The 25,539-nt window shown below is 35.5% G+C and overlaps 2 long non-coding RNA genes across 2 annotated transcripts; one reads left to right on the top strand and one right to left on the bottom strand.

Moving 5' to 3' along the window:
- Positions 1–381: 381 nt before the first annotated feature.
- On the bottom strand, positions 382–4,104 carry LOC136287791 (uncharacterized). Its single transcript, XR_010720335.1, has 3 exons — positions 3,970–4,104; positions 3,035–3,223; positions 382–1,277 (listed from the first exon to the last, which is right to left on the bottom strand). It is a non-coding gene; the product is annotated as an uncharacterized lncRNA (long non-coding RNA).
- Positions 4,105–4,225: 121 nt separating this feature from the next.
- Positions 4,226–24,879, top strand: LOC136287790 (uncharacterized). The gene is made up of 3 exons (XR_010720334.1): positions 4,226–4,396; positions 16,168–16,272; positions 22,539–24,879. It is a non-coding gene; the product is annotated as an uncharacterized lncRNA (long non-coding RNA).
- The last annotated feature ends 660 nt before the right edge of the window (positions 24,880–25,539 follow it).

Below are 25,539 nucleotides of genomic sequence, written 5' to 3'. Positions count from 1 at the left end.
TCTTTGCCAGTAGCAGCTTCCTGTGGGGCAGACTGATTAAACCAGATGAGAAACTAACTGTTAAAGTGTTGGAGGGCTTTGGATCTGATGGACAGTAGATGGCTGTGAAGGCAGCAGCATAATGATTTCTTCCTTCCTTTTTTCTTTCACAGAAAAAAGGTCGACAGGACGAAGTGCAACTGGTTCTATTACATGCCAAGATTCATGAACCAGGAATCCTAGGATTATATTTGCTGCAAATAATTCGAAATTCACCCCCTTCTTTAAATAGTTTTAGATATTCATTTAATATTAGTCCATATCAATACTGAATCCTAATGAAAATACTCATTAAAGTAATTATTTAATTGCTATGAACAAAATAAATAATAATTACATGGCTTCATCTTGCCTGATTTCCAACATCTCATCTAACCATTGCAGTTACTCCCATAATCAATAAAGAAAAACAACTACCACATTAGGGTGGGAAGAATTCATCCACTGACCATAGAGCCAGACCAGTTTTAAGTGTAAAGCAGACAGTAAAGTTTTATGGAGTCAAAGTAAGGTGAGAAGAATCTTCACATGTGAATCTCCATATACTCCATTCAGGCCTTTTTGTTTGCATGTCAAGAACATAAATCCTAATAGCTTCCTTTCAAATCCCATACTCAAAATCTTAACAGACCACAAATATTTTTACAGGAAATCATTATAAGGTCAGGATATTTAAACGGAAAGTTGTGAGAGCCTTACATCTAAAATAGATCCTAAAACTTCAATGTCCCAGTCTAAAAGATTGCAATAGGTAAGGGCTCTCATGGTTTCAAAGAAACAAGTCTGTTCAATAAATTATACAGATATCTTAAATCACTTTTCTTAGTTTTCTTGTAATGAGATAAAGAAAGGAATGATGCAAGTATTTAATTTGATCCCATTCACATACATCTTTTGTACAAAATTATGAAAATAAACCAGTAGTCATTATTCCATTAAATTAATAGGCCACTATAATATCTGATGAATTTTATTTTCCGTTATTTAGATTTTACAGTTTCAAGACCCTCATGTCACTGTCTCATCCATGCAGGAATTCATGCAGCCTCTTACAATACATTAGCCGAAGGAAATTATCTTTATTTAACAACATCCACTATTCCCTCTGCCAAGTTCAGACAGGTCACTTCTGATCTCCATTATTATTCCCAGCTTCTCAGCTCTGCCCCCTGCTTCACAGCACAGCCTAGGATAAGGACTGCTCGTGTAGCTCAAGTACACCACTTGACTGTGCAATCCTTTTTGGAGAAAAAAAAATGAAAGAAAGCTATTAATTTTGGAAAACAAATATTTTATCTGAAATAGAGCATGAGTTTATGCCTGGTGGAAACACCATCAAATTAGTAAAATAATTGCCAGTGTTTTGATGCCAGTAAATCACAAATAATGTAACTTATTCTCAAACTATTTTCTTCATTATTTATTCCTTATTTGTTTCAAATTTTTTTCATTTCTGAAATTATTAATTTGTATGTGCTTCCTATAGTAACATTATTGTGCAAAAACTTAAAGGAATTAATGGAAAATGTGAAAATCGTACTAAATTATTAATTGTTATATCGTTATATTAAATAATCTATTGTTTCATTTCTCCTAATACTACGGGACTGGAACCTGACTGGCATCAACAAAACACCTTTGGAATGCCTATGGAACATAAAGGAGGCTATAATTATGGAGATGCAGTCAGATTTTTAACCTTGCTTTTCCTCACTAAGATGCAGAATTCGTACTTCTTGCAGTAAGTATGCAAATCAAGTCGCGTTTATTACAAGTGTATAAGTGATGTGCATGTTCTGTGTTGTTTAAAATAACAAAAAAGTAAGGCATTTCTGAAACTTAAAATTACCACATGTTACACGAAAGGATAAAGTAGTCTGCAGAGCCACCAAAGTCTACATTCCCAGTCAAAAATGCATATAGAGTCAATCTAAAAAGTACATAGGAAGATTTGGAGAAATAAAGAATATTTGATACCTAACTGAGGTTTTTGCATCCAACATTTGACACCTAACTAAGGGTTTTAAGAAAAAATGTGGCCATTGCTAAAAAAAACCTCAAGCATGTTTAGATCACTAACACTTTACATGTCTCAATATTACTAAAAGTAAAAAAAATAATAATAATGAAATGAAACAAGGCTAAAAAGCTTATCTTAATTTGGTTGATACTCAAATAAAACCTATTAAGTGTCCATATAGCTGTTACCACATTATTTAATTTCAAATTACAAGAATTTACATTGAATTAAACGAAAAGGTAATTTAAATATTAGGTAACATAATATTCTTAAATAAAAATAATTAATGAGATTTGTAGATATGTATCCCTTATGAATAAAGAATAAAACAATTATTCTCTGATTGGAGGAAAGTCATGAATCTTATCTCAGTGTGAGGAGAATATTTCTTATAAAGGTAATTTAATTTGTGGGTTTATTACAGTTTTCAGAATTTTTTTTTTACTATAAAAGAAACTATAGAGGATTTTTTTTCTATTATCCCTTTAAAAAATAAATCTGGGGGTTTTTTTTCTATTTTCTTATATTTCTCAGAGCACAAATCCTCAATATTCACCACACATTACACAACAGCTATTTAAAGGACTAATATAGTCATTAGGAATTTTGAAGAAGTTTAATGTGTGGATTTCATGGGAATTCATGTAAACACAGTGGCATAAATTGAAAGTGGCTTTGTATAAGTATGCTATGCATTAGTGGATAACAGATTTCAGCTGAACTACAGTGGAGATCCTATCTTCAAGTGTGTGCCATAAATGCAGCACCAAAGGTAGGGGAAGAAATGTATCTGGCACCAAGACAGCAGCTCTATTAGGCACTCATCCAAAGCTTCTCAGCCTCCAAGATAGAAGACAGACATTAACAACTGAAACACTATTCCTGGTCATTGTGCTGTCCTATATTTCTGCATTCAGGTGAACACCTGGGGGCCTAAAGTCAAAAACATAATTCGGTAAGAACCAGAAGGCTTACTTGTCCGTTTTGGTCCTTTTTCTGCTGCCATATGATGAATACAGACAATGAAAACACCTTTCTGATGCCATTTCACGGTTCCTGACCCAATCTTCTTGCAGTTCCAGAGCAAAAACCATTCTGAAATGGTTCTGAAATTTAATGGTGGCAAAATGTTGACTGAGTCTTCCACAAAGTTTGAAGCTAGTTCTTAGGGGAAAACAGATAAAGTTCTTTTAGAGTATGCATAGAGAGCATTGTACCCTCTCCCTTGCAAAACTTAATTAAACAAAATGATGTAAGCCTCTGAGGAAGTTCAACCTATAGCTGCTGATCACTTTTTCTTCTATAATATGTAGCTGAAAAAACAATCTTTAAAACTCTCAAATCAGCTGAAAATTTGAAAGAGGCAATTTTTTTCTAATTCCAATGATTAAAGCTTTATTTTATTTGAATGTAGTCCAATCATAATATCCAAACAGAAAATGTTACCAGCATAGTAAAAACTAGGTTTTATTAATCCTTAAATCAGAAGCAGCATTAATAATTTATGCCAGAATTATCATTTTATGTCAGATTCAGTTGCAGTGTCTATGTCAACAGTATTTTTCCTCATTGACTCTAATATAAATTAATCAAACACTTATCAGAATACAATAACATTGTTATGGCAGTTACAGAGAAGTATGACTACAGGGACATGAGAGGGAACCCTCTGAAGTATCATAATATTGTACTCTTGCAGAAACTGTGTTCAAGATACTCTGGTCACCAAACCTGATTTATCAACAAAATACTTTACAGACTCTCTCAATCTCCTCTTTGCAGCTAGCACCTCAATTTCTGTCAGGCTTGTACCCAAATCCTTACACCATTTAGTTCCTCACAACCAAATTCATTAGTGTTAAGAACTGCTGACATGCACAGAGTGCCAGATATGTAACTTAGACTCTTACTGTTTTCTTTCTAGAATGCTTTAGAGAATTCTTCTCTTCTTCACACCTCTACTGCATCTGGTGCAAAAGCAACATAAACAGCCACTTAATAACCTGCAAAGAATGGCAAATCCCCCTGATTCTCATCCATCCCATTCACATGACATTCTCCTACCACCCACCTGCCCTCATCAGCTGTTTGCTCTAATACGTTAGAAAGAAATGTGAAACAGAAGGTGGGCAGGGCAAACATTTGCAGGAAAATAACCCTGTCAGCTGTCTCTGCAAGATTCAATAGAGCTTTTTTTCTTCTGAGAGCAACAGAGGCTTGAAAATTCATTCTGTTCTCTGCTGTCAGTTGGAAACAGTGCCGTCAAAGCTTTTGCTATGGTGGTGACAATTTCTGAGTCGTCTGCATTGACACAACTTTCACACTGTCCTTGGCTAGGTGAGTCTGGCTCTCAGCTCTGCTGGAAGTTCCAAACCATTTATTTCTTTCTATGAATGACAAAAAGCTGCAGCCTGCTTAAAGCCAGTGGTGGGCTTAGAAAACTCAGAAATTATTTTACTCTCAAGATATGAGTGAGGTAAAAAATGTATCTGTGCTCAATACTAAACCAGATAAACTAGAATTAGGATAACCCCTAAAGATGTCATCTGTCTTTCTCAGCTGTGTTGCTTGTTGGGTTTGGGTTTTTTTCTTCTTATAGATGAATATTCATCATAAGTAAATTTTTTTACACAGAAACACAAACATACCAGTTCTGTTGAAATTTTTGAAGAGAAAGCTTTTTCCTAAGCCAGCTGGTTAGTGGGTGTGAGTCATGGACAGCATACAGAGAGAAATACTAAGGTGTTATGATGATATTCTGTTGAAAAGTAAGTGAAAGAAGTTCAGGTTTTGGCTTTGTTTTTCCCCCCAGTGACAGGTGACAGTTTAACCCCCAAGCCACTGTGATGTGGGTATTGATCACGTTGGGCCTATTCATTTTGTATAAATAAACATTCAGTAGTAGAGATAAATGGACAATTATCTTCATTATTGATGCTTTTAGTGTCAGACAATAGTTACTATCAAGGCCCTAACTATAGGTATTAAAAATTCTACAAACAAAATGTGTTTTATCTCAGAATGAAATCATGGAGGGAAAAAAAGGAATCCAAGAGGCTTGCAAGCTATCCCAATCAGCCACATTTGAGAACATATGTTTCTGCAGCATACTGATACTCAAAACTTCCAATTCCTTTAGTGTGTGTACTGCATATGTACTTCTTTTTAGTGGTTGGCTGCTAAAGATGTAAAGAATTCTAATTCTACTGTTTGAAAAAAAAAAAAAAAAAAGAACAGAGAAATAAACGGCCTTAATTAACACTTCGTGCACAAGATCTGCCAACCCGCTGTGCATAGGCAGTTAATAAAAAAAGGCAGGCAACTGAAGGAATAGTCCATGCTCATTTATCCATCTAAGCTGTGACAAACTAAGAGTAGCTGGCACTGGGCTTTAACAGAATAGCATCTTAATTGCGTATCAGGATAAGGAAGGTGAGTGGCTAACCACTACCAGTGAGAATTCAATCTGTTCCCTCAGGAATCTGGCTGTTTCCCTTAGCTGCATTTTTTTATTTTTAACATCACTGATATATTTTTATAAGGTTAGCAGGTTACAGTTAGCAACCGTTGAATTAAATTTATTTTTGTTTTCATGAAAAACTTTGTCCTCTGAGAATTCATTTCACAGGATTTCTCTTCTTCTTTTCCAGTAACTGGCAGCAGGGACACTTGGTTGAATGACCTTTTTATTTAAGTGGGTTGAGAGTATAGTCATATACAAGAAAGAGGGTTTGTTTCATTTTTTCCTGCTATAGTTCTACTGAGAAGTTAAAATTCACTAGCTGAATTAATCTTTGTTTCAAGATTTTAATTATGTTTGCTGTAGCAATCACCTTGGTTGGGCTGCATATTTACAGAGTCCATAGCTTATAACTCAGCCAAAATACCTTTTGAAATCAATCAGTTTTGCTTCAATGAGTAGCACTAAGAAAAGACTTTTAAGATTTAAATGTAGTCAGCACATTCTAAATATTGGAGTTATAACACTTTGTTATAAACTGGTATATATCCTAAGCTTTTAGGTAAATATTTCAAGTGTAATCAGAGCAGTTTTATTACACCACAATCCCTGTTATACCAAATCACACCTTTATGTACCAGTGTTGTCATGTGCAATTTTTCATCTAGTTGTTAAAGCAACTAGATCTTTAGGAGGACAGTGAGATCTACCAGTATGGAAAACCTCTTCGTAATAACACCACTTTTTATGCTCATTTCTGATGGAAATCACCATGGCATGGTTACTTTTAAGAGGAGCTGCAGATGATCCTAACTCTTTGCTGTCTTTAAATGTTGACCATTTCACTCTTCCTAAATATCAGTATTTGGTAGAACTTATTATTATTATTCATTTATATTTATTTATTCAATTTATTTCATTAATTTATCTCATTTTTTATCTGACAGGTGTTCTTTCCAGGAGCAAGCATGTGTCAGGGTGTGAGGGAGATTAAGGTGCCTAAACACTAGTGTGTAATGCAGCTTGGAGGTTTCAGCTATCAGTGACATAAAATTTTTTAGGTTGTCTAAAATCACACAGGACTGCTGTGTTCAGGTGGGCAAATCTTTTACACAGTGCCTTACGCGTGCATTCTTTTGGCTTCTTATTCATAAAGTGCACAGTTTAATAACCTAGCAGGTTACTTGGGGAAAGCATTTCTTGCTTTCATGCCAGCATTCCCAGTACCTCACTTTTGCAGGGAGATAGTTTAGCCATGCAGGTCCCAGGGAAGGCTTGTTTTTACTACCCCAATATTTTTTCCTGAATCTTCCAGTGCTGTTCTGAAACATAATCTCTCTGTATACTAGATCCTTATCGTTTGTGTGCTGGTTCCAAACATGACATGCTAGTGAATCTGCGTGAAGAGCAGGGCTTTGTGAGTCTATAACAAATGAACAGTTTTAAGCAGTCTGTTCTGGATCATTTAGCAGAACACTCATCAGCTTCCTAACACTTTTGCCCATCTAAGAGGGTTTTGCCTATCATCTCTAAAGCTGATCTTCAGTGGGTATAATATATGAAGGAAAAGAATACATGCGCTGCTTGCCTGTCACCCTCTTTGCTGCTGTCAGTTTTTTCCTAAGCCCAGTTTTATGATGCAGCTGAAAAGGCCTGATTCTGCCAAATAATTTAATATCCACTTCAATGTCATGAGCTGACTGATGCAGCCTTTTCCTAATTTCTGATATGATTTTCATATCAGTGATGCTGATGGACAAATACACTAAAATTTTGTGTCTGGTCTTTTATCCTACTCTCATGCATTCTAAAATTTTTGGAAAAAGAAATTCAAAAAAATGTTTCTAAGGATTCAGGTTGTTGCTCAACTAATATTATGTCATAATGCCATAAAAAGTTTGAGGCAAACTTAGAGACTTTATATTTTATGAGACATCTATTCAGGAAATACATTTTATGATGTATGCCTTACAGCATCATGAAAGCGCTGCTGATAGAAAAACACGTAAATTGGAAAGTATACACAAGCTAAAAAAATGAAACTATGGCAATGCCTATGAAGGTAGATAAGGTACTGAAGTGCATTTCAGTGCAGCTACACTTTGATCCATATAAAAAACTAAAATGAGAGAGAAAAATCTTGAACACAGTGAGTTCGGAAAAAGCCAGCAGAAATTGAGAAAGGACATAAATGTACTGGTTGCTGAACTAATTTTAGTTCCTATTCTGAATGCTGGCATCTAGGAGATGGATGAATGCTCAGCTGAATTGTGTCTTTGTTTTTAAAAGGCCATATATGCATTAAGTAACTTAAATAGCAGGTATCTTTGCTGAGAACAAGGTAATAAGGGACACATTTTACTGTTTTAATTTCCCAATTTAGTAACATTATTTTTGGATTTCTAATCAAGGTTAAACATTTGCATCTTTAGATCAAACTTTCCTGCTTTCAATTTTAAATTTCATCGGTTTTTTTTAAGACTTAAAGATGCTGAGAAATATGAGACACTATCCTTCTGCAGAGAAAAAAAAGGATGTATATGAAATGAGACACCCTGACAAAGTCTTGGAAGCCCATAAGCCAAGATGAATCTAGGAATATCAAGACTTATGTTTCCTGTTTTGCTCCAGGGGTCAGTTTAAGGACAAAGTGACAGCTTACAAGGAAACATTTCTGTAAAAGACCTTGCCTAATCTGGTGAGAAAAGACATCTTGTAGCTCTTGCTGCTCCCTGGTAAATTATAGACAGCAAGGTGCAAGCTGAACCAGTCACAACAGTCCTGGTGGCTGCTGAAACAGATACTTTTCAGGAAAATTCTGTTCCAGCTGCAGCCCAGCTAAAGTCCAATTTCTCGACTTGGACTGAACAATCTTTGAAATCAGAAGTCAATCAGAAGTAGAACTTTCATGTTTCTTGCTTTTCATTTGTCTACATTTTGATCCTATGTTAAATGTCAATCACAGTTCAAAATCTGACATTATAAAACCAGCCCTTTTAGTTTCTGAGCAAGGTAAAGGAAGGGAGACATATGCCTTATTCTTAGTTACAAAAAACTTGATTGCATTTGTTTTTCAGCACTGGCACTCTTCTGCTGCGTGTCATCCTTTGAATGATTTTTCTTCTTATGAAACATGTAGAAACAGTGACTGTAGCAGAATAAAAGAATTTATCCCAAACCATGGATGACATCTGATCTTTGCACTTTCCAGTTCTTTGTTTTTAAAGGTTGTCTTTGTAATATTTTGTTATTTGTGTTTGCATTTTCCTGTTATAGAATCTCCATCTGAATTCATTCGAAGTTGTGCACTTCGTCTGGGTTCTCCTACATGTTTCTCCAGATCTTGATAATATATTCTGGGTCTGTGAGCTGGGGTTTTTCATGGCTGATCTTCTAGAGATTTCTTGAAATAATCTATTTTGGCTAGAACTGCAAAGAGTGCCATTTTAATTCTTTTAGCCTGCCTTTTTATTTTCCTGACACAGTGACTTGTTTTAGTTATTCCGTGAATGTTTTCTGATCTGACTCCCATTTCATTTTGAGCATTTCCTCCTTGTTTCTGATGTTATCACCATTGCAAATAGTTTGATTTTGCTTTAACTTGTGTACACACCTCCTCACAATACCCCCTAAGACTTCCGGTTGAGGATATATTTTCCTTTCTCTGTGTACGATGCTGGTGTTTTTCAAGGAAAGAGTAAAGCTATGAATTCACCATCATCTCAGAGACTTCCTGAGCCGTTTTAGCAATACCAGACTCCTGTCAGGCATTGACCTTGATGGAATTTAGGGGTTCCTGGGTTTTTCCCTTCTTTATGCAGGGCTGGTTTCAGGCTTCTCAGCAAGGCAGATCAGACAGTGACTGTCTCAGGCACTGTCCTCAGCAAGTAGCTACGTTGTCCAACAGACTGGGGGCTATTTGGGGGCTGTGCCCACCCTCTAGTCCCATTCAAAAAACTTGCCTGTCTCCTCTTAAAAAGAAATGCTATAGCCAGTTCAACCAAGAAAAAATTGAGATAGTATGGCCAGTGGACAGTTCATCCTTTTTGAGTAAATCAGTGTGTATTTCCTCCACACCCAGAAGCAGCATTCAGAATGGGGTTCAGAGAAGAGTCAGGCATAAATATGCTCCTGTTGTCTGCACCATTCCAGGAAGCATCAATGCTGGAGGACCAAATCCATCCTTCAGAATCCTACTTGAAATGGCTTACTCCTTCTATTCTTCTCTCAAAGCCATGATTTTCCTGTGATCCAATCATCCAGCTGCCTCAGGCAGCAGTTCATCCACCTGTATTACACCTGTCTCTGCCTATTACTATTACTATTATTATTATTGTTATTATTACTGTGGGTTTTTGTCATATGTGAACAATCAGGAGCACTGTGAAGATCAAGGAGCCCTTTTGCTGACAACATCAAACACATTTAGGCAGCAAAAATCCACCAGAGAGTTTATAACAATATAGGAAGCTTGGGACAAGAGGTACATACAACAGAGCCTTAGCAATGATCTGGTAGGCTCTCTGCCTACCAGAAAACTAAGCATAGCTCTGTCTATTAATTTAACCCATGTTTTGTTTTTTCCACTTACTTATTATGTGTAAAGTGTGTTGTGTTCCCATCAGAACAGGGCTCTGTCCATCACAGCTGTGCCTCCTGCCCTGGTGTAAGGAGGCAATGGCATGGCTGCATTTGTCTCTGACAAATATGGGTAGGTGCTGTCTTGGGAAAAGGAGTTTGTCTTCACTGTAACTCTCCATGAAAGACCAAACACTTAAAGCTGGATCTGCTTTATATCAACAGTTTCATATGAACAGAAAAATTAGCTAGAACAGTGCATTCCCAAACAAAAAAATACTTAAGAGTTCCATTTTCCCTACTTTCTGTGGTGAGCTTCTCACGCAACCAAAGGATAAAGAGAAACACAGTCCTGCTAAACCTCTGTAGTGAGTTCCTCAAGAAGCAATGCACTTTACCTATTGTTATAAATTATTACGAGCCAATCCAAAATCAAAGAATTTACTTAGCAATTTCCAAGATCAATTTTGAAATGCCACAATAAATCAGGACAGCATCGATCGAACGCTGGGTGGAGAGTGGAACAGCAGCAAGGGTGCCTTCCAACCTTGCGCACAAATGCTGGGTTTCAGTGTACGGTTTTTATACCATTTTTCTGCCCGGAGGCAATGTCCATTGAAAAGTCCAAATATTCATGTATTCCTTTATTTCCAAGTGGGGTTTGAAAGGATTTCTTGGTGGAATGAAAAGACGTCCCAAAAATCCTCCCAAATCTTCTCTTTGGGGCACTGATTCAATCATCTTCTGGATCCTCCACCAAGATTGATATCAGATTCATCAGATTCTTGAGTAGCCGTGAAGTGTGGTCCACCCTTGATGAATGGCCCATCTCCTGACTAGCTTTACCGTTTCTGTTGCAAATTTTGTAGTTTTCACAGCTGAACAATGGACTTTAGAATTTTGGAGACACCCTCGAGTTGCTTCAGAGAATCCAAGTCTTAGTGACAATGTATAAACTTACCATGTACAATATTTTATACGGGAATTTATACACTGCATCTATTACACTATGAACTTGGAATTACTATGATTAAACCACTTGCTGTCAGAAAAACATTGAAGAGTAAATATTTTTGAAGTACACCAAAAGGTAAAAACCATTGAATAGCACAGGGGCTAAGTTCAGTTCTAACATGGCAAGTTAAAAAAAAAAAAAAAAATTGAATTATACATGAACATGGAATTAAGTACTCAGGTAGAATTTATGTGTCATTAATCTCAGATTAAATTCTGTTACCAAGAAAATAAAGCTTCCAGGGAACACAGTACATTTTTAAAGGGGAAAGGGAGGGCAAATAATATTTCCATAATTAAAGTCCTAAATCAAGTTAAGAAAACTGATCCAAATAAAATTACCTACACATCATAATATGAATCAAAAGTTGTAGAAAACACCGTTAAATCTAGTTACTAATTGTAAATAATTATTGCTGAGTGATGGCATCAAATTCTGAAGTTAGATTAGAGGTAGAATATTTTATGCTTAATGTTATGGCTGGCTGACAGCTTTTCTCTTGCTGCATGTGGTAGCACCACTACTGCATTTAGTGCAGGGGTTTGAGCTTCCACCTGCTCATTTCAAAAGAAGTTAGCAGGGGAAGCAAGGCATTGCCTCTGAGTGATCCTTCACAGAGAAAGCCATTCTCTACTCCCTCTCATGATTCACTGAAGGCAGACTCGTTAACCTTTCTTAGAGTTTATTGAGGAGCTGGCTTTTATTTCTCTGGCTTATGATGAAAGGGGTAGGAAGGAATATCTGTTGGTTACATACAAGATATCTTATTTATCATTGCTAATATTCTCTTTATCATTACTTAAAGAATTTTATTCCTTCTTCTTTCATATTTCAATAGAATAAGGAAGCAACTAGAATAACATCATCAAAGAAATTTAGATAAACTCAAAACAGCTTATGAGATTTTTAGAGAAGTACCTAAGAGATCTATTAGAAAATACTAGATTTTCAAATTGGGACATGAAAGTATGAACAGTCCCACTACTTTCAAAGGCTTTTGTGTCATGAGGAAAAAAAAAAAAAATATATATATATATATATATGTATACATGCCTGTGTGAACACACACATACACACAGAGCCTCAAATATACAAATGACTACAGAACCTGCCTTGTATTTTCAGATTCTGAAAATATATCTTTAATGTCTTGTGCTCTTTGTCTCCAAAACATTAGTTCTGGCACAAGGTCAATGCACCAGAAAATTGGTTTCTAGGTTTCAAATACAAAGTAGTTGCTCTTCATAATTTTAACAGTGAAATAACTGACACAAGAAAACAAAACATACCAAAGCCAACAAAAACAACAACAAACAAAATACTTTTTTTTGGTCATGAAATAATTCAAGTAGTTCCAAATGTCAAATTAAAGCTGAGACAGAATTTTTGATAAACAAGAAATTTGTAACCTCCCCCCAAAAATAGAAAATGAAATATTTTGCAGGGTAGGAGAAAAGTACATTTATGAATTTTGATCTAGCTGAGGTCTTACATGATATAAAAATGGAAAATACAAATAATGGAACATTGACATATCTTATTAAGCCAAAATACTTATTTTTCATTTTAAATGACATTTTTATTGGTAAATTAATTTCTGTAACCCAAATTTTTGCCAGCATTGCATTCCATTATTAGGCATATTTTCTCTCAGACATTGAACAACACACTGAAAAACTGCAGTTGTTGGATAGTCCTGTTCCCAGAGATAAGGTATTTGACAGCTCCAAAAGGGAAAGATCAACATAAAATGCCGTTTCAGAACAGTTTGATGTCAGTCTACTAATCATAAATTTGAGCTTTTCCATTTTGCAGAATGTTAATAAATGCTAAGTAGCTGGCTTGAAATTCCAATTATTGTTACTGAAGGCACATTCATAGACCTCTTTAATTTTTATACTGGAGAAAGCACAAAACCCCAACAGTTTTAGATTTAATCTCACTTAGATTTTTTTCTTTTAAAATGAACCATAAAACTACGCTCTATTTTCTCCATTTAAAGCCCTACCGAGATTAAAATTTCCTTCCGCAATTTCTTACCAGTGGTGATTATTGAACTTTTAGTCAGTATCTTCTCTTAGGCAAGAAACTGTTAGCTTTCATATGAGTGTAGAATTTTAAGTAAGAAGCTTTAGTATTTCTCTTGAAATTTTGGCTTAAAAATTGGATATTAATTTGGATTCAGCATTAAACATTCAAATTATTGTATTGATTGACTTGACCAAATTATCTAATTAGAACTTACACCCAAGAAGATAGCAAACCTTTTATAATTTATAAAAATTAATCATTTTTGTAATTAATCTAATATTTTAATTTTAATTTTATATTGAGTCTGCCTTGATTAATTAGATTTTGATATGATTTTGATCTGACAGTCCTAGCGAAGCTTAGTTTTGAGGAGATATTTTTGAAAGAAAATAAATTAAAATAAGAAAGAAAATAAATTTTTTAAAAAATCTACACATTTCTTACAATGAACAGCATGGGTCCGTAGCTGTGCAGGAACTGGGTGGATACCAGGTGGCCAACTTAAGAGGCTAATCTGTTTTCCCTAATTAGTCTTTGGTTCTCACACATCTACCTCCTGTAAAGCAACAGGGTGCAGCAGAATCGTCACAAGCACAAGTTGGAGAGGTATTAGTTCTGTCACTTGCTGCTCTTAGACGTGTTAACAATTCACTTCTTGTTTACGGGTCTGTGTTCATCTACTTCGGCATCCTGACAGCAGCTGCTGATCCTCTCTAATCTGTATTTTAAGTCATTCTCATTCCTCTCTGTTTGAAGGCAACTCTCCCACAGGCTTTTCTATTGGGTTTTTTTTGGAGGTTGCTTTCTTGATGGTGGTAGATTTTTACCTGCCTTGAAGAGGTTCATGAGACACTGTTATCAAAAGTGCCCACTAAAAAAAACATGATGAATGTTCTCAACACTATTGATAGGAAAGTCATCACCTCCCATAGGTATAAATTTCCTATCCAACCAAATCCCCAAAATTCTTTGTAATCCAAGCAGATTGATATGCTTAGCATACTGTTGTTCAGACCTGACTTTAGCACTAGATTCCCTTTATACATTGTCACTCTTAAATCCTGAAGGCATCTGTCCTGAACTGTTTTGACCTTTGAGACATTTTAAGGTTTTAGATTTAATAGAGGTTACAAACCATCTGAGAACTTGGAGACTGGGGGAAGTTAATTCAACCCCTTGATAGTCCTGCAACAGGAACAACTTCCCAAGTACCTTTCTCTGGCACTTCCCTCCCCAGCCTTAGCATTTAGACTTTTCATGAGCTCTTGATTCACTTTTAACTCTTTGAATGTTGAACTATGAAGTGCTTCTTTTTTTCTTTTTCTTTTTTTTTTTTTTTTTTTTTTTATAAAGTGCATTGATTTAACCTTTTGGCAGCCCACTCTTTAACTGCATGTGGAGGATTTCATTAACTCTATGTTTTCATTCAAACTGGCATCTTGCCTGACATCTGACATGACTGCCAAGACTGCACATACTTAACTGTCCAAATGCTCAGCAGGGATAGCCAGGAATAACCCCTCAGACTTCAGTGGAATGCTATGAATTTAGACCAGCTGACAAAGCTGGAACTGTATGGATATTTTGAGACATTAGATTTTACTGCCTCATGTTGCTTTTTTGGATGAACCCATTCTACATGCCCTCTTACAAAATTCCTCCATAATTTTTAGTTCAATACAATCCTAAAAAATAATAAAATTGAGAATTTTTTTCCTTTCAGTCAGCACCAGCTTTTAGAGTTTTGGATGACCTCAAAAACTAATTCTGTCCTTTTCTTTACACACAGCATATTCACACCCTAATGGCCTCATCATCTGATATAGGGCAGCCAAAGGATTTTAGTGAGATGATACTCTGGGATGTTCTCCAATTTTGACTGATTCTCGGTGGAATTTGTTCAAGGCCAAAGTCAGTTCCCAAAGGAAATCGCAGAGACCTTGCTATATAACTTCCTCCTTAGTCTCTGAAAGTCTTTTTTTTAAAACAAGGTTTTAAAAAAAAATTATATTTCTATGCTTTTACCTTGACTAGTAATATTTGCATAGTCTTCAGATAAAAGTTACATAAAAAAGATGACCAAACAGGCTTCCTGACTTTATCAAATAGTGAAGATAAGAAATCACAACACTTTTAGATAAGAAATCAAGACATAGTTTTGATACTTTTTAAAACTTTAGTTTCACCAGGTGAGTTCTGAGCAGGTCTCTAATCATTGCAGTATCAGAAGCATTGCTTAGCATGTCAGATGTAACAGAAACATTTCTTACTTGTCTGTACAATATGCTCAATGGTTTCAGATCCTCTGCTGAATATTGTGTCAATTTTCACTCAGCATTCTTGTTTTGTGAATCCTCTTATAAAGATTTTTGTTAAGTCTGTCAAATATCTAGTTGACTGATACTGAACTGAAGCTTTCTTTCCTCTTCCTTTCCAGTAACTGTCCTGCTAATTAGATTTGCTAATGAAGGTGTAGTATGGGTATAGAGATGGAATTTCTGATGAATTTTTGGAACCTGTGATAATAACATTTCTACTAGGAATTTTGGATTCATGGTAAAGTGACAAGAATTATATTGCAAAGTCTAATTATGGTAATTCCCTAGACTGGGAAATCTAATTAGAATGTACCAGTCATCATCTCAGATCACTCATTAGCAGTGACAAAAAAATTAAATAAAGCTTTCCACATACACTGAAAAATTGGACATGGTAATTACGGAAGCCTTTTAATTCAGACATAGCAGATTTTGTAAAACGTAGAGAAATAAACCCAATGACCAAAAGAAACTGTCAGAGGCCTTCTCTGGCAAAAATACAAGGTACATATCTTGATGGACCTTAAGAAAACTGAACACAGCAAATAACTTTTATTCGTATAGTAACCTGAAATGCCACATGCACCACATGCTACAGTACAGCTGAGTGGCCATTTCACACAGTAATTACAACATTGAGAATAAATATGGTCCAAGGATTTTTAAATAACAGAATCTCTCTCTTATCCTATCCAAACTTTTTTAGACTAAGCAAGAATCACCTTTTGGCTGTACATCCTCTGCTCTTTGAACCTACACCTAGACCTGGTGAATCTCCATTCCATTTTGCCACTGCATTAGTGAGTGATAGGTTGGTATGATTAAAGTGTTTGCAACTGACTAAAAGCATGTAGGCTTTGCCCTGTCTCATGTATAGCATTTTCTTCTTGGTTGTTGTTTTTTGGTTTGCTGTTGTTGTTGGTTTGGCTTTGGGGGGTATTTTTGTTGTTGTTTTGGGGTTTTTTATTTGTTTGTTTGGGGGTTTTTTGGGTTTTATTTGTTTGTTTGCTTGGTTTTTTTAGCATTTGATTTAGTTGGGTTGTTTGGGGGGTGGGGGGGGTGGGGGGGCAGGTTTCTGATTTTCTCTTTTAACTACAGAATTTTTAATTTGTGGTTGAGTATGTGTGATAATGGTGACCAGAACAGGTTCATCCCTACTGGCCACCACTAACATTTAGAGCTGAAAATTTTTACTGAGAATCTCTCTTAAAGCTCTGCACATAAACACCAGTATCCTTAGGGCCAAGAGAGGGGGAGAACTTTAGCAGCAATATTAAGGTCCCTACAAATAAACTTCCCGACACCTGTCTAATTCTGGCCTGAATTTGTAGAATTACATCTGAATCCCAACATATCTGCTTGCAGAGAAAAATCAGAATATGTCACCAGGAAATGGCTGTAATCATCTCCATTGATTTTTTAAACATTGAAAAACAAAGATTGATAGAAGCTGTAAATGGAAATGTATATATGAAAATATTGGAAGAAAAAGCAAGACAAGGGTTAAGACAGTGGCATGTAATGTTAACAAAAAACACCGTTCCAGCAATAAATCTGAAAAATGTGTTGCTTCTACTAAAACTGGAAAGCCTGCAGTCTATAAGGCCAGAGCACAGGGAACTTGTTGGCAGAAGGATCTGTTTGTACTGTGACAACAGGAGGTTTAAAACAAAGCTACAGCACATCACACACACCATTATTTCTTCTGTTTGACCAAAAGGATGACAGGCTGAAACCATAAAGATTTGTGTGTTCCAAACAGGCAAAAATGACTGGCAACTTTCACTAATATATACGGAGGCTTAGATATACAAGGTCCTAATGCAAAAGAATCACTTAAGCACCTGCTGATATCTAAAAAGTATAAAAAGACTAACAGAAAAACTAGTTTCTGATTACTAATCAAAAAAATCACAAGCGATGTGATGTGTGCTCAGCAGCTGAGAATAAAATGGTGTTTTCTCAACTAGATTGAATCCCCAGCTTGCAAAGATGGGAGTATGACAATATGAGTAAGAGAAATCATATAGAAACTTTTCAAAATAAATTTCACCTTCTTCTTCCATATATTCTTAGAATCAGTTTTGTTACACTGCTTCCTACACAGATTCCCAGAAACTGGAAATGAAAATCAAAATCTGGTACACGGTCACATCAGTGACATTTTAAAAGTGTATTTTATACAAGATTCTGTAAAATATCAAACAAATAAGTGGTATTGTCTCTGAGTTCTGTATTCAGCTCTGAGATTTATATATATTTAATCCCTAAGTGACTTTCAGGGACTTTTTCATTTATTACAGTGTTTTCTTACTTTTCATAAAAGAGAAAATATTAAATGCAAAATATAAAAGCAAAATCTTAGCAGGAAACTAGAAGCCCTATCAATTCCACTTTTAAAAAAAAATTGGCAAAAACCAGTGTGCAATTTCAGATAATTACATGTAATCCTTAGTAATCCTCTGCAGACAGCGTGAACTGGCAGTCATTAGTATGCTTTGAGCCTATTATTTTGCATACACACCAGGATATGCAGGATGTTAGCGTCCTTGCTGACTCTCTGACTAAAATATGGGAAATAAAGGAAGATCAAATCATTTCAAAACTTCAGCTGAGAACTGGGAGGAAAAAAAAAATAGTGAGTACCATGAAGCAACAGCTTTTTTTCATCTCAAAGACTCAAGTAAAAATAAAATGCAAAAGTCTCTTTTAGGTGACTTCTTATCTATTCCACATGCAATGGGTAATTGGGTACTTGCTGTTCTGACAGCTCTACAAGAAATAAATTCTGTCAAATATACTGGATTCTGTTTAGGTATTAGGGCTTTTTTTCACCTTTCTTGAAAATCGAAAAAATGTTCAAAATTAGGGTAAGGGTATTGTCTCAAGTCCACACATTTTAAAAAGAAAAATTTTGAAGGTGTTACTATACCATTCAGCATTCATTTTTTCATGCCTGTTATCAAAAACACTGTGATCCAGGCTCTCATCTGGGAAGAGGAGGTAGGTGACAACCACATTCTGAATTAATAAGCATTCAATTAATATAAATTGAAAAAGCTTCCCACTTCAGGCTGCTCTATAATTTGCTGACTAGCACATTTTGCTGTGAGAGGGAAAATTTCTGTCGAAGTTTGTGTTCTGAGCTAGGAAGAGACAGAACTCTACAACAGGCTGTCCCTTCATATAAACTTCCCTACACCTGTCTAATTCTGCCCTGAATTTGTGGAATTACACATGAATCTCGACACATCTGCTTGTGGAGCAAAATCAGAATATGTCATCTAGAAAGGGCAGTAACCACCTCCTCTGATTTCTTAAGCATTTTGTTTATTGTTTTTCAGCTAAAATTATTCAATCCAAATTTGTGGGTAGTTTCAAGTAGTCGAAAAAGTTTGGTAAGTTCTTTCCAAACCAAAAGGAAAAAAAAAACCTTTTTATCACAATGTGTTGCATACTCAAGAAAGCCAAATTTTCCTAACACAAACGTAAACGCAATTTAATTGCTAAAATACTAGCAAACGTAGGGGCATAATACTGCAGAAATCTTTTCAGGTCAATCTTTTCAGGCAACCAACATCACTCTTGAAGGCATTGTGTCCATTCTATTCTAATACATTAAACCTTGACAAATCCTTCCTTATCCTGTTAAGTAGTCAGAGTAGTGCTTTGGCATGATTTTGGTCTGATCAAACCAGTATTCTCCCAGATGTGGTTTGAAGTTTGTATTAAAGCAAAGAGAATTTCCAGTTACTAGTTCGATTGCAGATGCCATATTCTAAAGGGTAAGAAAGTTTAGTAATGGCAAATTAGCTATGGCTTATTTGTGTTGGTTGGCCTCACAGGGTCTTGACAGTGTTTAATTTACTGCTTCTGATGTAGCTGTGTCTGTGTCCTGGTTTCTCAGAACATGCCTTTTTTTTTTTTTTTTTTTTTTTTTTTTTTTTTCCTAGAGGAAAAGGAATTTATCTTGGTGGGAAAGGAGAAATTTGATCATTTGTATTGGATTCCCAGGAGTACAGTTGCTCCATTAGAACAAGAGCAATTAAAATAAATTAAAACCAAAAGCAATTAAACCTCTTTGAAATTACGTAGAGCTGAAATCATCAGGAAGGCACTGATTGTTCACAGAGTGTATCAGTAAGTGTTTAATACACCTGACATATTTGTAGAGTGCTAAAGTGGCTGTACATGTATGTGTTTAATATTCACACGGTGCATGCAGAAAATAGTAAATACAACAATCTAGCATTGCACAGTTCACAGTATGTTGATTCATATAGGTGAACATATATATGTTCATTCATATATATGAACCCTTGACACTTGGAGGACAGAAAAAAAAAGAGAGATAGAGAGAGACTTGGTGTTTGCAAATTGACCTAAGTATTTAGATTACAATTTAAAAGTTTGGTAGTGAAACCCAGTTCATGGTGCAAAAGCTGTCCTTGATTTCACAGTAATCCAGATTTCTCTCTTTCTGTTGCTGTCGCTATTACTGTGTAATTATTCTGAAGTGTGTAAAGTGCCTTAATTGCAGTAGGTCTGGGATTATGTTGGCTGTGGAAAAGTGAAAGGAGATTGCGGAACACTTGGATTCAAAAGGTGTTCAGGTTATGCCACTGGACAAGAAGTGGAGACAGATGTAGTGTAGGAAAAAAGTATGTGGAGAGGAAGGAAGGAGGCACCCCAACATTCAGAGTAACTGCAGAGTAACTGCATCTCACTGTGGCAAAAGAAGGTGAAAAACGATTATGGTCATTGGCATATATCTTTACTTAAGGGATTCTTGATTAGGGTGACTAAAACACTTCAACAAATAGAAGATAGTCTTCCAACCTGCATATAATCAGTTAAAAAAATTCCATATTTTATGACAACCAAGTTGATACACTAAAGACTAGTTAATTTTCATCATGAATACAATATGAGTATGTATCACGAACACTGCACAGAATTACTTCAGTTTATGAAAATGCTTCTTAAGCCTTATTAAGTAATTTATCAGTGAAATGTGTCTTAGAAAGGGTAGAACGTTAAGGGTGGTTTGATAGCAATGAAAACATTCAGCACTTGATACTTTGGCACATTTGAAATTAGTTCTTAAAACAAATTAAATTTTAAAACTCTTTAAAGCCCTTTAAACCTGTGTTAAACCAATCTGAGTAGAAAGTATTATTTAATATGATTGGGCTTGTGTAGTAGTAGACAAGTTTAAAGTACTTCAATGTACTTTCATATATCATTTACATCACTGAAAATATCTGATTATGGTACATTTCAAGTTTATAATATTAACTTCTTAAAGTACTTCTGTTGTAGTTCAATAATATTACATTGAATATTACAGAAATCAGATAGATAAATATTCTATGATAATCCTGAAGTACTTTTTCTTATTTCAAAGCATATCCACTGACTTTGTCCATCCTTTCTTGTATTATTGCGTGCTCTAGTGAAAGAAGCATTTTATCACTGGTAGGACTTACAGGTGCTGCAGGTGGGTTTTTACCACTGCAAGCAAGCTAGTTCCAAATTTGAGTTGATGTGTCTCTTCACAGATAGAAAAAATGCCTCTGTATGTAACATTCAATTATGGGAAAATACTAGCATGGCAAAGCAAGTTTAAATTTATATAATATCATTTATCAGCACAAGTAAGGGAAACATAAAGATCAAAACAAAACAAACCCTCTGGATGTGCACTGTTACAGCTTAAGCAAAAGAAGGGTGACAAAGAGCGAAACAAAAGACAGAATACCTTTGTACTTTGAGGAAGGAAAGTGATAAAATTCATTTTAAAAACTCTAAAAATGGGACCATCTACAGCAGACAAATAATTTGAACTATTAGAAATTTGCAACAAGATTTCATTTTTATTTTGATTTTTTTTGGAGTGATAATCTGAAAGTGATGGAAAATGAACTTTAATTGTCTGTTCTCAAATAATATATTGGCTCTGTCTAATTAAGCAAAACTGAATGTGCTCATAAAATCACAATTTTTTTCTCTCAACTCCCACTATGTGTTACAACAATTAAGCAACACGTGCAGCAGTAAAGATGCTACTGAAAAGGAAAACAACAATAGATCAAACTAATAACCTTTGATTTCATGTCCCACACCTTCTAAATGCTAGATGATGTCATAAAAAACCACATTAATACTACAATATCCTCCAATTGCCCACTAACCTGCTTTATGAAACGCATCTAGAATTTGCAACAACTTACCTTTCCTGCCAACTAGGCTTTCATGATATTTTAAGTATACTGCTTTAATATATTTTTATTAGCTGACCTGCATAAAAGCAATCATTCATTCATTGCAATAAAGGTATGTAGTCTTATTTGCATGTTTCAGCTGTGTTGAACCTTAGAAATTTAAGCCCCTCTGACTACACTTAGGCCTTCCTTTAAATTTTCACTCAGAAAAAGAACACTCGTGTAGTGTGTCTGGCACACATGCACACACAGTTTGTGTCTTATGAACTTGCTAATTAAATTATACTTTTGTTGACTTATGGTGCCTCACTGTGTTCTGACAAGGTAGATCATTTTGTGTTGTTCCTATGTCTAACCTAAAAATTACTAGATCTACTTATTATGGACTACCAGTTGTAATCAACTGAGTCTGATGTTCAATAAGCAGTTAAAAATAATTAATCCACATTAGTCTGCATGCATATTATACCCATGTGGGATATTTCAGTAATGGACCTACTTATTTTATTTTCCAGTAAAATACTGGGTTTGTACTGCTGTAGGAATGACCTGACTTGTAATAATGGAAGTTCAAAACCTTATTTCTCCAACTCAAAATGAACTTAATTGCCTGAGTTCTCGGTTCATTAGCACCTTTAAAGCCCCGTAGTTCACAAATGGCAATTCTTGGTTTATCGCAGCAAAACAAACAAATAACGTAAAAACACGGGAACACAACCACGGGAGGAGAAGGGAGGGGAAAGAAAAAAAATGCAACTCCAAAACGCAACAAAAAGAGAACCAAAACACCTCTCAGAGTATCCACATTTATTTTGGTTTCTCTAACATCTTGTACTACCTTTTCCTCTCCCAGGGAGGTGGCTGCCGGTAGGAGGTTGTCTACCCCCACCTAGTGGGCAGCGTGTTCAATGGCCCGGCGAAAAGGCTCTGCCAAAATCCAGCCGCTGAACTGCTGGGGAAATCGTTGCTGTTACACGCAAATAATCAACACAACTTACAGCACCCGCGGGGATTAAATAACTGAGACCCACGAGTTCTGCTGATAGGTGTGATCTAAAATGGACTTGGAGTAGCGAGCACATTTCTGCACACTGTAGATGGTGTTTCAGCTTTGTGAAACTCAAACCCTCATGCAGGCTTTGTCCTGAAAGTATCTCACTTCTACTTATACGTGTATATATTCTTCACAACCTGTGTGATTGAAGGAGAATGATGGGGGGAAAAACTATGATTAATACCATTTGAGAATTCTTTGCTTCTTTCTATCATCAAAATTCAGACCAGAATAGCAGAATCTACCTTATCTCAGTGATTACATTTCATTTGGTCTGGTGAATGAAAAGAAAAATCTGCAGTACAAATTTGTCAGGGTTTTAAAAGAGCCTTTTCCTATTAAAGTGAGTGCAATCTGCCTTATAGAATCACAATCAAGAAACTATGGAGATACAGAAATCTTTGAATTCCTATATTTTATCTCCTCAAGCGGAAGGTGAGTTCATCCACTTTGAATACAAAGGGTGAAGCACGCTTTCAAGGAACTGAGCAGTTCTTATTCTCTTTGAAATAACAATAAGGAGAGAAATGGAGATAATGTTTGCTGGTTCTACATTGCCTTGAGAACACTTGTCGAGCAAGTAAGACTCAGATTTAGTTTTCTCTTTGTTCACTGAGAGTTTTAAACTCATTTGACAGGGTCACTTGTCTTTCACTTGCTCTCTTTCTGGATTTCTGAATCAAGTATTCCTGACTGCAGAGCAGCACAGCTTCAAAAGGCAGAGTGACAGGGACATGGAACACCCAGGAAACTAATGATCTTGGTATTAATGACTGTATCTAGTCTATTAAATAAGGCAGAGAGAGGACATGGGGTCTAACACCAGCAATTTCTTATAGTGTTTTATCATCAGTCTGCTTTCAGCATGGTTTTTGGCCCATACCAGCCCTTATCATACTGGCACTTTCCTAGGCATCATCCCAGGCATAGCCAGACAAGGTTTGTTACAGTTAAACAGCATGGATGGGACCCCTATAAGAGTGTCACCATGAGGACATGAGTTATGTCACACCACTTACCCTGAGGGACCTAGTGTGTTCTATTTACTCATTTAGAACAGAGGGAGGAGATAGAAGGTCAGATTTTCCCAGGTTAAGGAGAGCTGTACCAAGAACTGTGATGCCTGCAGTGTGCTCCTGCCACTGAACTATTTTCCTGAAAGGCAGAATTTTTACCTGCTTGTATTTTAAGGGAAAAGCATGACCTGTTCATATAAGCTTAAATGGAAGCTAAAAACCCTAAATCCCAGTTGCACAGAATCCGCTACACAAGATCCTGCAGAAAGGCACTTCAGTGAACCTCTGTCATTGATGCTTTTTATTCTAAGATGCTAAGAAAAGAGTCCCAGGATTCAACATTCTGTGCAGCTTTCTCTGCATCAGCCTCTGTCTAATTGCCTTTTCTTCCTGAAGGAGCAGGTACAGGGATATGTGTAACGCATCAGTTGGAGAACTGAATTATAGTCTCAGGGTTAGGTGCCTGACTTACAGACTTTATAACTCAAAGTATCATGAGATCTAAACCTACTTGCTCAGCTGACTATAGATATTTTGAGAACAATGCCAAGATATAAGCTTGAAGATTTAATGGTGGCAATACGAAGGTCTTCAAAGCATTAAAAAAAAATCAGATGCTAATATCTGCTTGTAATATTAAGTGTCTAAAAGCTTGAAATAGCAGCTGCATATTTCCAGTTTGAATGGATCAGTCTTAATTTTTGATATAGGAAATAAATTTAAAAGATGAACAAAGAGTTCAAGCCTTTAACACTGTTTCATTTTTATTTATAATTTTTCATAATTTCACCATTTCCTTCAAATTTACTAGAAAATTGAAAGAAATATTTTAGTCATGTAGAAAGGGATAAATAGTCTGTGGTAATGGGTGTTCAGGTTGTTGAACAATATTGTAAATGCAGAGAATACTTAGATAAGAGAAAGAAAAAAAATTTTATGCTTAGAGTATCAGCTGTATTTAATCTATTTTTCAATATGCCTGTATTTGTAATAGATACACAAGAGAATAAATACACATTTTATACACATTTTTAATGTTATTATATTATCATTATTATTGTAATATTACAGTACTATATTATTATTCTAATTTTAATATATACATTCTGCTGCAACGGCAGCTGGCAGCCATCACGTGACAAAATACAGATTTGCTTTACATTTTCAAGGCTTTAAAAATTTCATCCTTGCCAAGTAGGCCAGGATTCTCCTCTGGAATTCTGCCCATCCATTCTGAAAGACAAAGTTTCAGCTTGCATCTGAAACATGCCTTTGATACAAATATGAATAGTCTTTGTTATTTTTCTGCCACTATTAAAAAAAAAAAAAAAAAAGAAAAAAGAAGGAAAAAAGAAAAAAAAAGGAAAAAAGAAAAAAAAAAGACCAAGTCTAAAAATAGTTCCTAAGGATTTTTCAGCTACAAAAATGCTATATCCCTGTCCAGCTTACAGGATATATATTCTCAGGAGATCATGAGAAATGTTCATCAGTGGAAGATGATCATAAAAGACCTAAGTAAAATTTCCACAAAATATCTTTTCCTATGTTTGTTTTCAGGAAAAGGCATTCCCAAATGCCTAATTATACTTGAGATGGAATCTCTGACCTTTATAATTGCAATTCATGTAATACTTGAGGTTTAACTGACTGATCGTTAGTAGATGTCATACACAATTCTATAATGTGTGTTATTTGAAATTTGTTGAGACTTTGACAGTAAAGTCAATCAAAATAATTTAAATGTATTACTGCAAAACATCTTCAAAAACTACTTAGGAATTTAT

The sequence above is a fragment of the Chamaea fasciata genome, unplaced genomic scaffold (genome assembly GCF_029207755.1).
Source record: "Chamaea fasciata isolate MVZ Bird 193981 ecotype frontalis unplaced genomic scaffold, bChaFas1.0.hap1 SCAF_3, whole genome shotgun sequence".
Taxonomy (NCBI): domain Eukaryota; kingdom Metazoa; phylum Chordata; class Aves; order Passeriformes; family Sylviidae; genus Chamaea; species Chamaea fasciata.
Note: the sequence above shows the minus strand (reverse complement) of the source record. Positions and strands in the feature narration are given on the sequence as shown.